We start from the raw sequence: 16,708 nt of genomic DNA, 5'->3' as shown, positions 1-16,708 counted from the left end.
TTTAGGTCCTCCGATTAGTTTTTTATGCAGGTTTACTTCGACTTGCATTAAACATTACTTAATCGATACGAGTTTACACTGGAGTACAGCAACAGAGCTTTAAATGTAGCGGAACGCTTGTACTGGGCATTGTGGTTTCTCTGTCATGCAGTGGATGCACTTTTTCTGCACAGTATTATAACAAAAGTTTCCAAACTCATGTATCAGCCACGAATTATGGTTTAACTATTACACTATTTAACACTGAATTAAGCTATTTAACAATTAATGCATTCATGTCTTAACATTTCATACAAACGAATGAACACATTAATGCATTATTATTAATTCCTTTATTGTTTTTGCATATACACTTCATTAACATAACACATGGTCCTAGTTGCGGTGGTGGCATTGCCTGCATTTCAATCCAAATGTACTTAATTTTGTCCAGACCAATTTAACACAAAGTCCAATATTTACAGATTGATGTTTTGTATGGAACACTGTTAGTGATAACAGTAATCCATACAGCGCCAGGTATTTTTCTGTAGTTGAATTTAAAATTTTTGCTTTGCTGCTGTTTTCTTCTCCTTATGTACCCTGGCACACTGGAATGCCTTAACTTTACACTACACAGTAAAAGTTTGAAATTCAACTACTCTTCTTGGTTCTTGCATTATTTCACCCTGTATTCACTCCCCCATAACCACATTAGTAAAATATGCTAGCCATTTAGCTAGTGAGTCTGCCATGCTTTCGTTTGTGAGCAGCAAATATTATAGTGGAGTGAAGCACTCTTGGGAGCATGTCTATAATGTGAATAGCAGGATATATGTAAACAAACCAGCCCGACTCTGTTTTTCATACGTTTCCTCTGATTTGTGATGCATCGGCTTGATCACATTGTTTTAAGTGTTTTCATGTCTGTTTTGTTGTTGAATTTTAATTTTATTTGCAATGGTAAGAACAATTAAATTGCAAATGCAAGTTAATTAAAAATGAATTCTGTTGGTCGCTTTTTTGGTCACTTTATTTCAAGAGGAAACCTACATACACTCTGTTATCCAAAACTCGCTCCTCTCCTAAATGCTGGGGTATTTTCAAAGTGTGCTTAGGGAAACTTTCAAATGTGACTAACAATGTGCAGCCATCTGTTAAACAAAAATGTCACATTTAATAGCAAAAAGCTGGTATAATAAAAAATATTTTTAGAAAGGCATTATTTTCCCTAAAACCATTAACAAAAAAACAGATAACGCAGGACTAATGGCATTACTGTCTCTGTCTAATAACAATATAAACTAGGAGGGACATGATTTATTAGTAATAAAGCATTCTGGGAGAAAAATAGGGAAAATTTTCTTCCCATCTTAAATCAGACTCTTCTTTTCCAGAGTTTTGGCTAGCCCATACTACTTTTAGAATTACTCATTCTGACATTTCCCCTTTGTTGTATTTTTCATCTTATTCCATCCCGCTTCAAGCCATCCTATTCACTTCATTCCATATAGTTGCACATTACCATACTGGCGACCATATTTAGTTCGACAAATTATTTGGGAGATACATTTATATCTGAAATATTTAATATTTAAATATATTAAATATTTCTTTGCTTTTATTCTACATTATAAAAGCTCTGAAATCAAACTTGACTTTTTAACTTTTTTGACTTTTTTTTATATCATACTGCTGTGTGTGTAGTTCTTTTCTGACTTCTTAAAATACTGCACATTAACATTGTGTACCTCATAATGTACCTGTGCAGCTTTTCCTACACTCATTAGCATTCACTTCTCCTTCAGGCAATGGAAAACTGATTTTTGAATCATGTTAAATTCAGCTATCTTGTCAGAAATGAACAGACTTGTAAACAAACCAAGAGTCGGGATATGGCTATCCCGATCAGATTTTTTTAATCAATTGCCGATGCAATACTGTTACTCTTTGGTTTTAGCTTATACTGTTGTCAAAATCTTATCTAATACTGAACCAGGATTACAGTATTTACCTTAGTATGAATACCTAATATTTAATCAGGACATTTTAATCCATAATCTATTCCTAGCTGTAATGCATAGGGCCATACATTATTACAGATATAATTTAAAAATTGCTGTATGGCGCCCAGGTGGCGCAGCGGGAGATTCCACTAGCACACCAGCGCTGAGGTTCTGAACTCCTCGATTCGAAATTCAGCGTTGCCACCGGCCGGCTGGGCGCCATCTACCAAGCATAATTGGCAGTGCCTGCAGCAGCCACGTCTCTGCTAGGGCGGGATGACTGGACTATGTGGGTGGGGTTTTCAAACGCTGTGTAAGGATCCTGATTGGCAGATAGAGAGGCGCCTGTGCAGAGTGCATGGGTGAAAAAGGGTTCCGCTAAGGGCTGCATGCGGGTCGAAGGAGGCGTGAGCAGCAATATACCCTCCTCGACCGAAATCAGGGATCCCCCAGCAGCGGAAGACAATTGACTATGCTAAATTGGGAGAATATGCATAAATAAAATAGAAAAAAAGTGCTGTACAATATAAATTTTTTTTTATATTACAGCATTGACACTTTTAAAGCTAATATTGCAAAATCCAACAAGAGACTCAAAACAGGTGTGTTTAGTTATGACATACAAAAATTAAAATGTCACAATATAATCACATTGCTTTTTATTTTTGTAGTGCTGAACTAAGATGTAAATATTTCTTCTTTTATAATGCGTATTATTTGTTTAGTTAGCTGTTTGCTCAGTGGCACTAAAGGGTGTAGTGTTACAGCAGATTGTTTCAGTGGGCTACACACAAAATGGCATTTAAATTAAGTAGGTGTACATAGTAAAAACAATGAGACTACTGCCTATAATGGATTGGTAATACTTTAATCTACTGGTTTACATCCACAGAAATAATGTGCTCATTGCTGATCTCTAATTGTACATGACTTAAATCATTTGATTTGTTTTCAATAGTGTAAGGTTTAGGATGCTACCAAGCATTTTCCTGGCTGGTTAAGTTTCTACACATGCTAGGCTGATAAAAAAAATAAGAAGAAATCACATTATGTGTATGAATTCAATAAACATTTTAGCTAAAAATATTCAAAGTATATGTACAAACCAAGCTTTATAATTCTTGTTAAAATTCTTGTTAAGTGTGCAGTTTACAAGGCCTGATTAGGTAACTTCTTAAATCTGACATTGATTGCTTATTGGCGTGCAGATAATCTAAGACCGTCCTGGTGAAAAGAAGCTCTTAGGATGTAACGTTCTCAAATTTAATACATTCTTTGAGTGCATGTGTTAGGAAATGTTTACAGTGTTTGCATTTAAAATGTAAGGCAGCTGAACTACTATACAACCACGTAATGTCTATAATTTGTTTGATTATTTAATAAATGACACAAACCGTTTGCTTATCTATCCTGCTCTACCTCCAAGCAGTCCACACATTAAGAAATGAGGCCTGCAGGTTAGAGTACAGAGTGCAGTCAAGGAATTGCATTTAATTTTCCCCTCTGCTGGCTTCAGTTCTGCTGCATTTCACCAAAAGTGTTGATTTGTTTTTCTTGAATGAAGATGTTTTGGGGTACAAGAGCCCCAGAGATCACATTCCCAGACTCACCACATGAGCTTTCAGTTGGGAAGGGGGAGAATGTCGGGGGGAAAAAAGAGGGAACGGTTAGAGAGATGGGGGGTGTGCGTAGTTGAAGCATGAGCATGAGAAGAAACGTCTTGAGGCTGCTCTTGTGCATTCTGTTGACTGAATGTAGCACTGTGGTTTCATGAGCATTGCTGTCTCGTATGGTTTGGTTCAGTGTTGTTTGAGGAATTTTCAAATGTACTTTAGGGTCGAATCGTTTAGGACTGAAGCGTTGACAGGCCTGAATGAATTCAAGATGAGCATCAACTAATCTTTGTAAGAAAAGATGCCTGTGTGTGTGTGTGTGTGTACTCAGGCCTGGTGGCAATTGTATACATTTTTTCGGGGCGCACTGATGTGGTGTGCCTCTCCTCTTCCAGATGGTATGATGTGCTGCATGAGTTCTGTTCCACTTCGTGTCTCAGATGTGTCCCACTGACCTTGGGGCCTTCCTCATGACCTGATCTGGCACCGGAGTCATAAACAGGTGTTATTGATATTTGCCCATACCATATGTTTACTTACCCCAGAATGAGCAATTATTTCTTTTTTAATAAAAAAAAGCCAGTTCCCCAAAAATAAAAGGGTCCTTGAACCAACACTGTTGGGTTCTGTAGCAAACTCTGTAGAAGTGATTAGTGGCTAATGCTAAACACTTTCTGTAGTAACACCTGTACAGTCCATGCCCTTTACCAAATATTGTCCTTGTTGTTGTAATAAAGTTGTATAAAATAGTATAGAGACCAAATTGTGATGTGTTATTATTGATGTGGAACTATGACTCGATTTATTTGTGGGAACTTGGCAGGCATGTGGATTAAAGTGACTGATTAACCAAATATAAAGTTCAGCTCTTCTAGTAGGATTTTCCTGACATTTACTTAAAGCAAACTTCTAGCAAAAGACACGGTCCGCAAAGAGCTTACAAAGTATCAAAGTATCAAAGTCATCTCATTGTTGAAAGGTATCGGTCAGGAGAAGGGTGCAAAAATGCCCAGGAATTACATATACCATGAAACTCAGTGAAGATAGTCATCAACAAGTGAATAAAATATGGCACAACAGTGACATTACCAAGAACTGGACTTTTTCCCCCAAAAAATGATGAAAAGACAAGAAGAAAACTGGGTCAAGAAGCCTACAGCAACAGTAAAGGAGATCCAGGAATATCTGGCAAGCACTGGTAGTGTACTATATGTGACAACAATACCCTGTATTCTTCATGTCTGAGCTGTGGGTTAAAGTGGCAAGAAAAACATCCAATCCTGGCTACATTTAGCAAAAACCTACAGTAAGTCTGCCAAAAGCACTTAGGTTGAACTTTTTGGTCACAATTCCGAAAGGCATGTGCAAAAACAACACTGCATATCACTAAAAAAACACCATACCCACAGTGAAGCATGGTGGTGGCAGCATTATGCCTTGAGGCTATTCTTCTGTGGCTGAAACTGGGGCTTAGTCAAAGTGGAAGGAATTATTCATTCATTCATTTATTGTCTGTTTTAATACTGTTTTATCTTGGTAAGGGTCGCAGTGGGTCTTATTCATTGGCTGAAAGCAGAAACCACTGTGCCATCCAGACACACACACACACACACACACACACACACACACTCACTGAGAGTGTCTTTTAGTAGATCCAATTGGCCTGACTGCACGTCTGTTGTCTCGTGGGAGGAAACCAGAGCACCCAGAGAGCACCCTCACAGACACAGGAAGAATAAGCAAACTCTACACAAACAACCCTGGCCGTCCGGCCGGGGAATCAAACCCAGGCCCTTCCTAATCTTAGGTGACAGCGCTACCCAGTGGAAATTATAAACAGTTGCAAATATCAGTCAGTTTTGGCACAAAACTTTCAGACCTCAGCTAAAAAGCTGAGGATCAAGAGCAGTTTCACCTTGCACAACAATGACCCAAAGCATACCTCTGTATCTACAAAAGAATGGTTTCACTAGAAGAAGATTAGAGTTTTTAGAATGGCCCAGTCAAAGCCCAGATTTTAACCCAAGTGAAAATCTGTAGGGTGACCTGAAGAGAGCTGTGCACAGGGGATGCCCCAATCTAACAGATTTAGGGTGCTTTTGAAAGGAAGAGTGGGCAAAGAGTGTTAAGTCGAGATGTACCATGATGATAGACTCGTATTTAAAAAGACTGAATGCTTTCATAAATTCAGAAGGTGCTTCAAGAAAGGATATGTTTAAGGGTGTGCATACAGTATTTATGCAACCACATTGTTGTAAGTTTGTTCACCATATTGAGGCACAGATGGCATTATAAATTCTAATCCAATCTCTGCCACAAAGGTAAACTCCAATAAACAGCAGTAATCCCACATCCACAAGAGAACTACTAACATGACTCTAAGCATAAAGGAGCATAGGCCTCCCAGTAATGACACCTGAAGGACTCTTGCCTGTTCTGCATTAAATGGAAACTGAATGTTCTCAAATGGAACGTTTACCTTACTAATGGCTCAAGTCGTAAAACCCAGTGAAACGTGTTGAGTCCACGTGGGCTGTGTTTTACTTCCTGTGAACAGTTTTGTTGTGTCATGGAGTGAGTTTAAATGCAGATTCCACAAGTAAACTTTAAGTCTTTTGTCAAGCAAAGACCATAGATTGATTTCATACAAGCTCACACAGAGGGGCACTGCTTACTGATGGAAAAATGCCACTAGCTTTTCCATGATCATGCTAAGCTATTAAATAAACCTTAAAGCCTCTAAGCCCCTGAGTTAGACTCACTCATGCTGACTCTTGAGGTTGGACTGGAAACAGTGTGTAGTCCCTTGCTTTTAGTGATTTCTTGCTTTGAAGTTAATATAGACCACAGTCATAGTCATACTTTCTGTTTGGCCAGTGGAACCTTTTCCCAGTAAACCATAGTTCTGGGATAAAGAGAGCGTTTTTGGATTTGGAACATGTTTTGCTGACAAACATCTTTTATATAAATTTACACACTGGTGAAATGTTCAGGCAGTGCATTCACTCTTTATCAGTAATGTGTGAAGAGTGAGATTGCTTCCTCTTTTCTGTCATTAAGTAACTACAGACGCCTGATACTGAAACATTGTCCAAGAGTTGAACCAGTCCCAGTTTCTGTGTGACTACTGTTTAAGACACAGCACTATGAGGTAATGGGTATTTTGTTATTACTGGTTTTAGTCTCAAAGAAAAACTGGACAAAACAATGTTTTATTTATGCATTAAACTATAACTGCTGTTGGGTGTGGGAAGAATCTGATATCTTTTAGGAATGTGAGTTTGGCTCTTGCAACATTTACTTTGGGTGGAGGGGGTTTGATAGAAAGAGAGATATATTGGGGTCTTACTACTTTTACTGTATTCACTGCAACAGATTTCTGTTTCTAGGGAGTTACTTTTGGTGTTGTTTGTTTTATTGAGGAAATGGGTAGAATGTATGCATTCATGCAGATGCTACTGCTGATAGAATTAATGTGTTAGACTCATTTTCTGTGTCATTTCCCCCGATGTTTTTAATAAGTTGCATTTCTAGGGTCCTAAAGTCTTTTTTTTGTCCCCAAATTTTGTTTTTAGATTTATTTTTGTCATTTAAATTATATGTTTTGTTTATCTGTATCCCCTATATGTTTTTAAAAAGTACTTACCTGTATTATTTAATAAATCAAAAATTTATTAAAAAAAATATAATTTTGACTGTGATTTTGTTAGGCAGTAATTCCTTCCTCTGCCTGATCCAGTTCAGCATTATAGACCAGTATTAGCCCTGATACCAATACTTATAAAACGATTGAGACATTCTTATTATTTAATGTTGTACAATTTTTAAGAATGTGAATAATAGAATGGCTGAGATTCGAACCCAGATCTCAGCATTGGTGGGTTAGCATAATAGACAGCTTCGCCACTCGAGCACCTTGTTCTTGTTGTGTACATTTTAATCCCACCTTTAAAAACACACACACAATAATGAGTTACTTTAAATTGTCTTAAGTTGTAAGTCAATGGAATAGATATATGGATGTGTGATGCCTTGCAATGGACTGGTGTCATGTCTGGGTTGTGTTTCCACATTGCCTGCTGTAACTGGGATGGACTCTGTATTGAACACTACTCAGATAGAGCTTAATAAATTAATAAGTATCTTTGAAACAATTGTTTTGTTGACACAGCATGTCTTTTTTTAAGGTTTTAGTGAATATGTGGATGTGTGTTGACCTGCAATTGATTTTCACCCTGTCCTGGGTATTTTTATTGCACCCTTTGTTTTCAGATATCCACAGTGACCATGATCAGGATAAAGTGGTTATTGATATCGAATACATGAGTCATGGTTGGTGTTTCAGTCTACTTCCATAAAGAAAAAGGAAAGCCGAAGAAAGAAATAATGAAGCACTTTGTTTAAATAAGGTTAGCATAGGGTACAAGGTCATTTCTTACACACTTCCACTTCAGAAGGCACACCATGGCCCTATTCATGGACAGCAGGAAACCAAGAGATGACAGGTCTTGTATTAAGCTTTCATGGTACGTCCTCCATCTTCCATGCCTTCATGTCTGACATGACATTGATGAATCAATATGTCTTTCCTTTGATCCAGAAGGTCACTGGCCTTCTGACACTCAAACATGTCCAGTTATAAGTTTAAGATTTGTGTGAGTTTAATACTATTATTTTAATGCAATGATCAATTCATTTTGACCACATGGACTTGAAGGGTTAGGCGTTGTTTGGATTGTAAACTTCACCTTCTTTAGTATGAATAAACTCATATACAAACAAGTATGATGCCAAGTTCACCAGGTAACCATCTAATGGGCTTTTGATTTGCTTTGTAATTTAAATTCAGTTAAATAAATAAGGGACCCGGCCAGTCAGGAGGTTTCTTCTTTGTCTTTTTGGACATTTTTCAAAGGTGCCTTCTCACGTCACAGCAGGAGAGAGCACATGCTGCTGCCTCTGAAAAGCCTTCAAAACCAAAAAATGCTCTCAGTTTATGTCTGAGACATGAGTGATCACTTAGTGATGTTTGTGAATATGTCTGGCAGCTTGGTGTGTGGTGTCTCAGTAACACCACACAACATGTAAATGGATAGTTAAATACCCTTGATAGATACTCTTACCATTGTGTCTCATTTTTAAAGTGTGTATGGATGTGAAATGTATATTATTGATAATATTGTTATATAGACATTTATAAAACTGCAGATTTGTGATTGCTGTGGTAAGATATATTTGCAGTTTAGCCATAACTACAGTGATGTTTGGAAGGGTGCTGTACTTTACACCAGCGCCAAGATTCTGAACACCCCGGTTCGAAATCTCGGCTCTGCTACTGGTCAGCTGGGCGCCATCTAGCAGGCACAATTGGCAGTGCCTGCAGCAGACAAAAATTGGCTACCATGTCTGCTGGTTGGAAAAACAGCCGGACTAAGTGGGTGGGGTCTTCAAACGCTGTGCAAGGACCCTGTTTAGCAGACTGAGGTGCCTGTGCAGAAAGTGGTTGAGCGTCATGTGCGAATCCATGGGCGTAAAAGAAGGGGTCTGCAAGGACTGCGCACTCCTTGGCGGGGAAGTGTGAGCAGGCAAATATACCCTCCTCGAATGCAATTGGGATTCCCAGCAGCGGAAAGACAAATTGACTATGCTAAAATTGGGGGAAAAAGGGAGACAATGCCTAAATAAATAAAAAGAAATATAGACAATGAGAAATCAACAGTTCTAGATGTTAAGGTAGGGATGTAATCAGGAAAGATTTAGAAACATCGCTGGCTACAGGTATGCGTCTGATGAGTAAACTTCTCTCCATTTTTGTGTCATAGTTCCCTAGCTAAACCATCTGTATGAAGGTGTTTTAGTGACTTTGGCTGGTTGGGATACAGTGAGGAGAGATAGCTTGTTGGTGTTCGCTTCTCGGACTCTGGAAGGATAATAGTTCTACAGAGTTTTCATTAAGTGTGGACAAAGCGTAGTTTTTCCACAATGTGAACAATTAGAAAATTGATGATAATGTGCCACCTTGCCAAACTTTAAATCCAAAAATTAGAGCATATTATTGTACATTTAGTTGTTTTTTAGGAACTGCTTCATTCTAGTGTTGCTGTGAATGGATTGTGTATTGTGTGTGAACTGAGCAGACCATGAACCTGTTTGTCAAACACTTAGCAAAGCAGCGAAAGTTCCTAACTAGTGTTTAGCAAGAATGATGAGCTGTTGAAATGGCACTCATTGCTTTGCCATTAGGCAAAAACAGTAAGAACAAATAGTTGATTTCACTAGTAAAAACATTTACATTTTGACTGAATGGGAGGCGTTTGGAGTTATTTGTGTTGCAAGTCTAGAGACAAGTATTTTTGCCTTTTTAAAAAAGAGCCATTGAGTTTGTTGGAATTGTTTTACAGTTTTGTGTGCTGGGATATATTGACTAAAAACCTCGTTTTGTCTGTGGTGTTTGGCTCTTTGTGTTTTGAGCTATAACTGTCATTAAAATATATGATGGGAAATGGTTTGACATTGTTCAGGCCAGCTTGCCACATGTGGCTTGTTAACTGGTAAAAGAGAAAAGCGCTGGCAAGTAGAAGTTGTCATTAGAGAATTGAAGAATGTGAAGCACATTTCTTTACAGAGAAGTATTTTCTCCACAATGAGGATTATCTCAAGACAAAACTGGCTGTGTTTAATAGTTGTACATTGAGGTGTGTGTGTTTTGTTGGTGTACAAAAAGTCATTTAAAGTAATGCGTTTTACTCTGTATCATGTAGCCTTAGGGCTGTTTTACTTTAAAGAGTCCAGCAGCACAATGGGACCTTAGTCTCTGCCAGGCTTCAACACTATTTGTCTCACTGAGTTCGAACTCACACTCATTTTTCTGGCTAAAGTCTTCAATAAGAGGCTTTGTCAACGATTCTCACATTGCCTGTCTCTTTTAACTTCCCTCCTTCTCATCTTAACTCACCCTTTTTGCTCCTGACTCTGCTTGACCGCCACTGATTCCACTTTGCGCTCTCCTTTACTTTGTGTACGGAATTTACTGGATTTTCACCCTGAATGCCATTCGTGTCTGTGCTTTGTGTTACCCCCGCTCCCATGCCCAACCTGAACTTTCCCGTCTCTACTGTAGTCATGTGCTCAAGGATAAGGGCTTTTAAATGACAAAACTGACCCGAAATATCTGAAAAAACTCTGATAAGCTTTTGTTGTGGTCAGGGAGATTGAAGATAAAGTCTGTGCGTGCATGTGTGTGCTTGTGCTTTAAGTCGGGGGGGGGGGAGGGTTTCGGGTGAGTGGGATGGATAAACGAAGCTTTAAGGAAGCACTGGGCGTATTGCAGATGTCGGTGTGTATTGTCAGGTTGTGCTGTGAGCCAGTAGCTTAAGCCCCAGTTTATAAACAAAGACACTGTTTGGGATGGGGGGCGGTGGCTGCTCTCAGTGCCCTGCTCCTCACCCACTCTCATTTTGGTGCTGAGAGGATAACAGTGGTTAGGAGTCACCTCTTATAATCTTGATAAATTCACTAATCATGAGCATGCACTGACCTATATGACTAAATGAATATGGGCCTAGCATGTAAAAGTGTGATTATTTTTTAAGAATAAGTGTCCAACTGACATACTTTGGTTAATTAGCTTTGAGAAACATTTATAGACGTTTCTTGAGGTGAATCATTTTTAAAATTCCTTAATTACTACTAGTAGCCCAGGTGGCGTGGCGGCACATTCTGCTAGCACACCAGCTCTTAAGATTCTAAACACCCCAGTTCGAATCTCAGCTCTGCTACCGGTCGCCATCTAGTGGCCACAGTTGGCAGTGCCTGCAGCAGACAAAATTGGCCATGAGTCTGCTGGGTGGGAAAAGACCAGACTAAGTGGGTGGGGTCTTCCAATGCTGTGTAAGGACACTGGTTAGCAGACTGAGGTGTCTATGCAGAAGTAGAGGAGCCTAATCCACCAAGGCATGGGTGAAAAAGAAGGGGTTGAGGGAGCAGGCAAATATACCCTCCCTAAATGCAACCGGATACCCAGCCGCGGAGGAGTAATTGGCTACGCTATATCGGGAGAAAAACGGAGAAAATGCATAAATTAAAGAAAAAAAAGCTACTACTAGTAGTGTTAGCTGGTTCAAATGTCTTATTAATCACAACCAGCATCATGATGCTGTTACAGTCAAAGCAGCAAACTGTTTTTTGCGCTGACTGTGCCATTGTTTCCTCTCAGATTTACCGTTTTGACGCTTGTTTTGTCTTGCTTGTTGCTGCGCTCAAAGTTCAATCTAAATTGTTTATGGAATGTAGTCTGAAATGAAGCACAGACAAATCAGAGATTAACTGATTCTCACTGTTTTACAAAATGCTGTACTGTTGGATCCAACCCTAAATTTTAACCATGGCATTGTGAGAAACATAGGACATGGCAGCTAGTGAGCTGTGAAATAAGACTGGGTTTGCAATTTCAGAATCAATCCGATGTTAACTAATCCCAGAATAGTTTGTTGTGGCTTCGTAGATCTTTAAGATTTAATGTGCTTTTTGAAACAATAAAGATTAATGATCCCATTTCCTTGTTTAAAACTTTATCACATATAACATATTAAATGACGACCATTGTATGGGATTTCTTTTTAAATACAAGTGAAAAACTGTCAATACTTTCACTTAATGTTGTGAGCTTGCCGCTCAGTCGCATAGTCTGTAAAAAGTGGTTTCACCGCATATTATGTGAAAGGTTCAAACACCGCAGTAAGCGTGAATATACACCCAGCCTCACAGTGAACGAAACCCATATAATGTAAATGCAGCCTTAAAGCTCTCCAGGTGATAAACCGTATGTGTGAATTAAGATTGTTGTGAAGTTATTCAAATATTTAAGTATGTATTACTTTTGTGGAGCACCACATAGGAAAAAAGCTTCAAGCACCACCAGTGGTAGTTTTATCCCAGTTTGAGAGTTAACTAAATCAAAAAGAGCCACAAATTTGGTTGTTCAGTCCTTAAAATAGCACCACATTTGTGTATTTGTGTGTATTTGACAGGTTTTCTAATGTACCACTGCTTCTATGTGCTTGTGTCTGCTTACATGTGTATATTTGTGTGTTTATATGTGTGAGTGAGAGAGAATTAATTGAATTGGGAGAGAGAGAGAGAGAGAGAGAGCGAGAGAGAATGAGTATTGTAGTGTAATACACTAATATATTTGGAGGTGCTAACTGTCCTTTTCAGTTGAATGTACTTGATGAATTGCTTTAGTTGTGTATAAAGCACTTAGGGTGGCACGGTGGCTTAGTGGGTAGCACTGTGGCCTCACAGCAAAAAGGTCCTGGGTTCGATCCCCAGGTGGGGCCGTCCGGGTCCTTTCTGTGTGGAGTTTGCATGTTCTCCCCGTGTCCGCGTGGGTTTTCTCCGGGTGCTCCGGTTTCTTCCCACAGTCCAAAAACATACCACCAGGCTAATTGGAAAACACTGAATTGTCCTATAGATACCTAGCCGCTAGATGCACAAACCAGTGCATTGTAGTGATTGATTGATTGAGTACTTTATTAATCCCCGAAGGGAAATTGTGGTGCCGGTCCCAAGCCCGGATAAAATAGGGAGGGTTGTGTCAGGAAGGGCATCCGGCGTAAAAATTGTGCCAAATCAATGCGGATCATGATCCGCCGAGAGCCGACCCCGCAACCGAACGGGACAAAGGTCGAGGAAGGTTGCATCTGGCCCCAGTTTACTTGTGTAAGAAAAGTGTTACACAAGCAATTACAATGACTAGTGAATAAAAAAATTAAAAAAAAGTAATATTCAGCATGGTAGAGGTATACAAATGGCTTTTTTGTTAAAATCAAACTATAGAATTAAAGAACGTCAGCTGTCAACACAGTTTTGACACCAAGGAGTTAGTGATGCTCTTTGATCTGTCCAGGGAGCATTGCTGCTTAAATAGCGTCCCATTCTGTACCAGTGCTACTGGTATAGACTCTGAATCCAAGATGATTGATTATTATTATGATTATTGTAGATGTTGCTATTATTTTCTTAATTATTATTGATGATATTAATAATTAACTGAAAGTACTGATAAATAAACAGCACATTAAGCTTGTATACACCAAAAACACCAAGGACAAGTGGGTGTATAATGAAACTATCAGTGAAACCTGTTTTTGCCAAGTTTACAATCCGAGTTGACCACACAGAACTTTTATGGATAAGCACAGTTGTTCTAAATGGAAAAATAGTATGACAAAATAAGTTGGTGATTTTTACTTTTTATATACTTAGTAATTAAACTAATTTCTGCAATATTTACAAATATGTGTTGTTGAACTGATTTGGGTTGAAAGTTTTGAAAGATATGTATGAAGCATAAGAAAAGCATGTGGTGAAAATGTGGATACTTCTGGTGAAGTAAAGGAGTGAATGTTGGATTCCTTCTGCAGCTGCAAGTCTTTATTGAGCTCTGACCACTGGCACATTTTAAACCCTGTGGCATGGGGTTACCATAGTGACTCTGCTTTTGATAGGGGCTAACCCCAACCCTGTGTGTGTGAGGGAGAGAGTGAGAAACTCTGAATATAATTCTATATGCTGAAAGACATTCCTCTGTGCTATTTGGTAATAATTTCCATGTTGAATATGTCTAAACACATACATGAAATCTAATTTATATGCACGTGAGCACTAATGTTATGCTACACTGAAAAGTAGAAAAATATGTCAATGCAGGTTGTGCTTTTATTTGCCTTAGGTTTGGGTTTGTTACTCTGAAGGAATGTCCATTGCTTCTTCACATTGTTTACCTATGGATCTTCCAAATATCATTGGATTAGTAATTAACCTTAAGGGCAGTGGTAGCTCAGCGGTTAAAGTACAGGACTAGTAACTGAAAGGTCACAGGTTCAAGCTTCAAGCCCCACATCTGCCAGGTTGCCTCTTTTGGGCCCTTAAGCAAGGCCCCAAACTCTCCGTTGCTTGCAGTGTTACAGTTTCAGCTGTAAGTCGCTTTGGATAAAGGAGTTATTGAAAACTAAAATAATCAAAATCTAGGTTGATAACTTTAAATGCAAAGTTCCGTTCTTTCCTCTTACACATTTTTTCCTGTTTAATTGTTGCCAGTTCTAATTCACTACCTGAATCTCCAATAAGGGTAGACCTACCCTACGATCACACTACTAAGAGGGTGAAGGCTGGAATGTGCTTCCTTTAGGACATGTGCAGCCAGCTACATTGTCTTTCTGAACTGAAGCTCTTGTATTGTTAGTGGGTTAGATTAACAAGCTTGAAGGAGGGTGCTAACTGCCTCTTTTCATGCACAAACTCACATATGCTTGTGATTAAGAGGAAAGATCATTGATCTCTGCCATCTAGCCCTCATCTGTCACTTACTAATGAGTAGGCATTACTGGTGTACATTACAGCTGTTCTGTTTTGCCCATGAGCAACATTCAATGTTTTATTGAAATAGTCTAAATAAAAAACAAAAAACATTACATAACACAAGTCATGAACTATATGCAAGAGGGCTGGTCAGTATGACAATATATACTGCCTGACAATAGAAATGTATCTATACTGTCACAAATAGAGATACTGAAATGGACTGTTTCCTGACACTGAGGTGGTGCACTCAGGGGTACATCTTTGGTACTTTTTGGTTTCTATAATTTTAGAAAAGTACTCGTTTGCATTTTGTAAGATAGATAATACATTTTTGTAATTTTTGTACTTTTTCAGCATGGAAAGAACAAAGACTACATAAGCAGTACATTTAGTACTTTTTAAAAAGTGTACAGGTAGAGATTTAGCTTTACCATTTATTTCATGGAACTGAACTGTGGACTGTCACAGATCTGTGCTTCTTATCTCCTTGACTGATGGGGAAAATATAACATACCTTTTTAGCCACCTTTCTAAAATAAATATTATACCATGATAATATGGCCGAAGCCCTGTGATGGATTGGCACCTGGCCCAGGGTATTCCCGCCTTGCGCCCATTGTTTTCCGGTGGAACCGCACTGCACCCGCCACAATCCTCACTGGGACAAAGTGGTTAATGAAAATAAATTTTTTTTAACTTTCATACATTTATTGTTCAAAGTTCCAATTAATTTAATGCTGTAAAAAGTTCTAAAATGTAATTTAACTTGGCTTTCCATTAGCAAGACATCTTAATTTCTTGTTAGTGATTATGACTGTCAACAGCTTTTGGCTTTTCTGGCCATATAAACAGATTTGTTTAACTGCACCCACTAGACCGAGCCGTATACACTACAGAAAGAAAGTGTAGAAGATTTTCTACAACTCCTTGAAAACTGATTATGGATGAAACATTCATGAAACAGTAAGCACTTGGGAAGAGAAGAGAGCCCAATTTGTGATATGGCCTATTTAAACCTTTAAACCTGTGGTTGTTTCATCAAAACAATGACCAAAAACACATGTCAAAACATGTCCGGTTTTGGAATGGCATTCCTATAGTTTGGAAGTCAACCCATCAGGTAGAATGCTGATTGTACCGACAAATCCAGTTCGTGTAAAATTATACCAGAAGCTTTTAAATGGCCATCAGAAAGCTTATCAAAGTAAAGAAGACTGAAAGAACATGTATACAAAGTATTATTAATAAGTTTTGTCACAAGTGTATGAAAACCTTTTACCCTAGCTGTAGGTGTGACTTAAATACTTACCTGAAAACACTGACTGGTTGAGCATCACACACACTTTCTATGTTCCTCAGCTCTTTATTCATATTTTTGTTCAAAGCCAGCACATTCAAACCCCCTGTGAGGAAAAAGCCATCCTTTATTTCAGCTCTGTGACAGTGAAGGCTTTTAGTTAACAATCATATTTCTTTTACTATATGCCATTACATTAAAACAAAGTGTGTTTTATCTGTAATAAATCATACAATAAAAACTCGCTGTATAAATAAATGAATATATGAAATATTCTATTCAATAAAGTAAATGAAGACAGAATACTTGATAGAAAAAGAGAGAGATGAGTCTGCTCCCAGGGAGCATGCTATATAATAGCAACAGATGTTGCATGTGTTAATCATTGGCTGTCATGTGACACACACACACACACATCCTGGAAACAGATTAGGCTTCCTCTCAGTAAA

The 16,708-nt window shown here is 38.5% G+C and overlaps 1 protein-coding gene across 1 annotated transcript in view; it reads left to right on the top strand.

The window, feature by feature from the left end:
• The window catches only part of shroom4 (shroom family member 4), a 68,488-nt gene that overhangs the window by 187 nt on the left and 51,593 nt on the right, over positions 1–16,708 (top strand). The gene's annotated exons all lie outside the window — the stretch shown is intronic.

Source organism: Trichomycterus rosablanca, chromosome 4 (genome assembly GCF_030014385.1).
Source record: "Trichomycterus rosablanca isolate fTriRos1 chromosome 4, fTriRos1.hap1, whole genome shotgun sequence".
NCBI classification, from domain to species: domain Eukaryota; kingdom Metazoa; phylum Chordata; class Actinopteri; order Siluriformes; family Trichomycteridae; genus Trichomycterus; species Trichomycterus rosablanca.
Note: the sequence above shows the minus strand (reverse complement) of the source record. Positions and strands in the feature narration are given on the sequence as shown.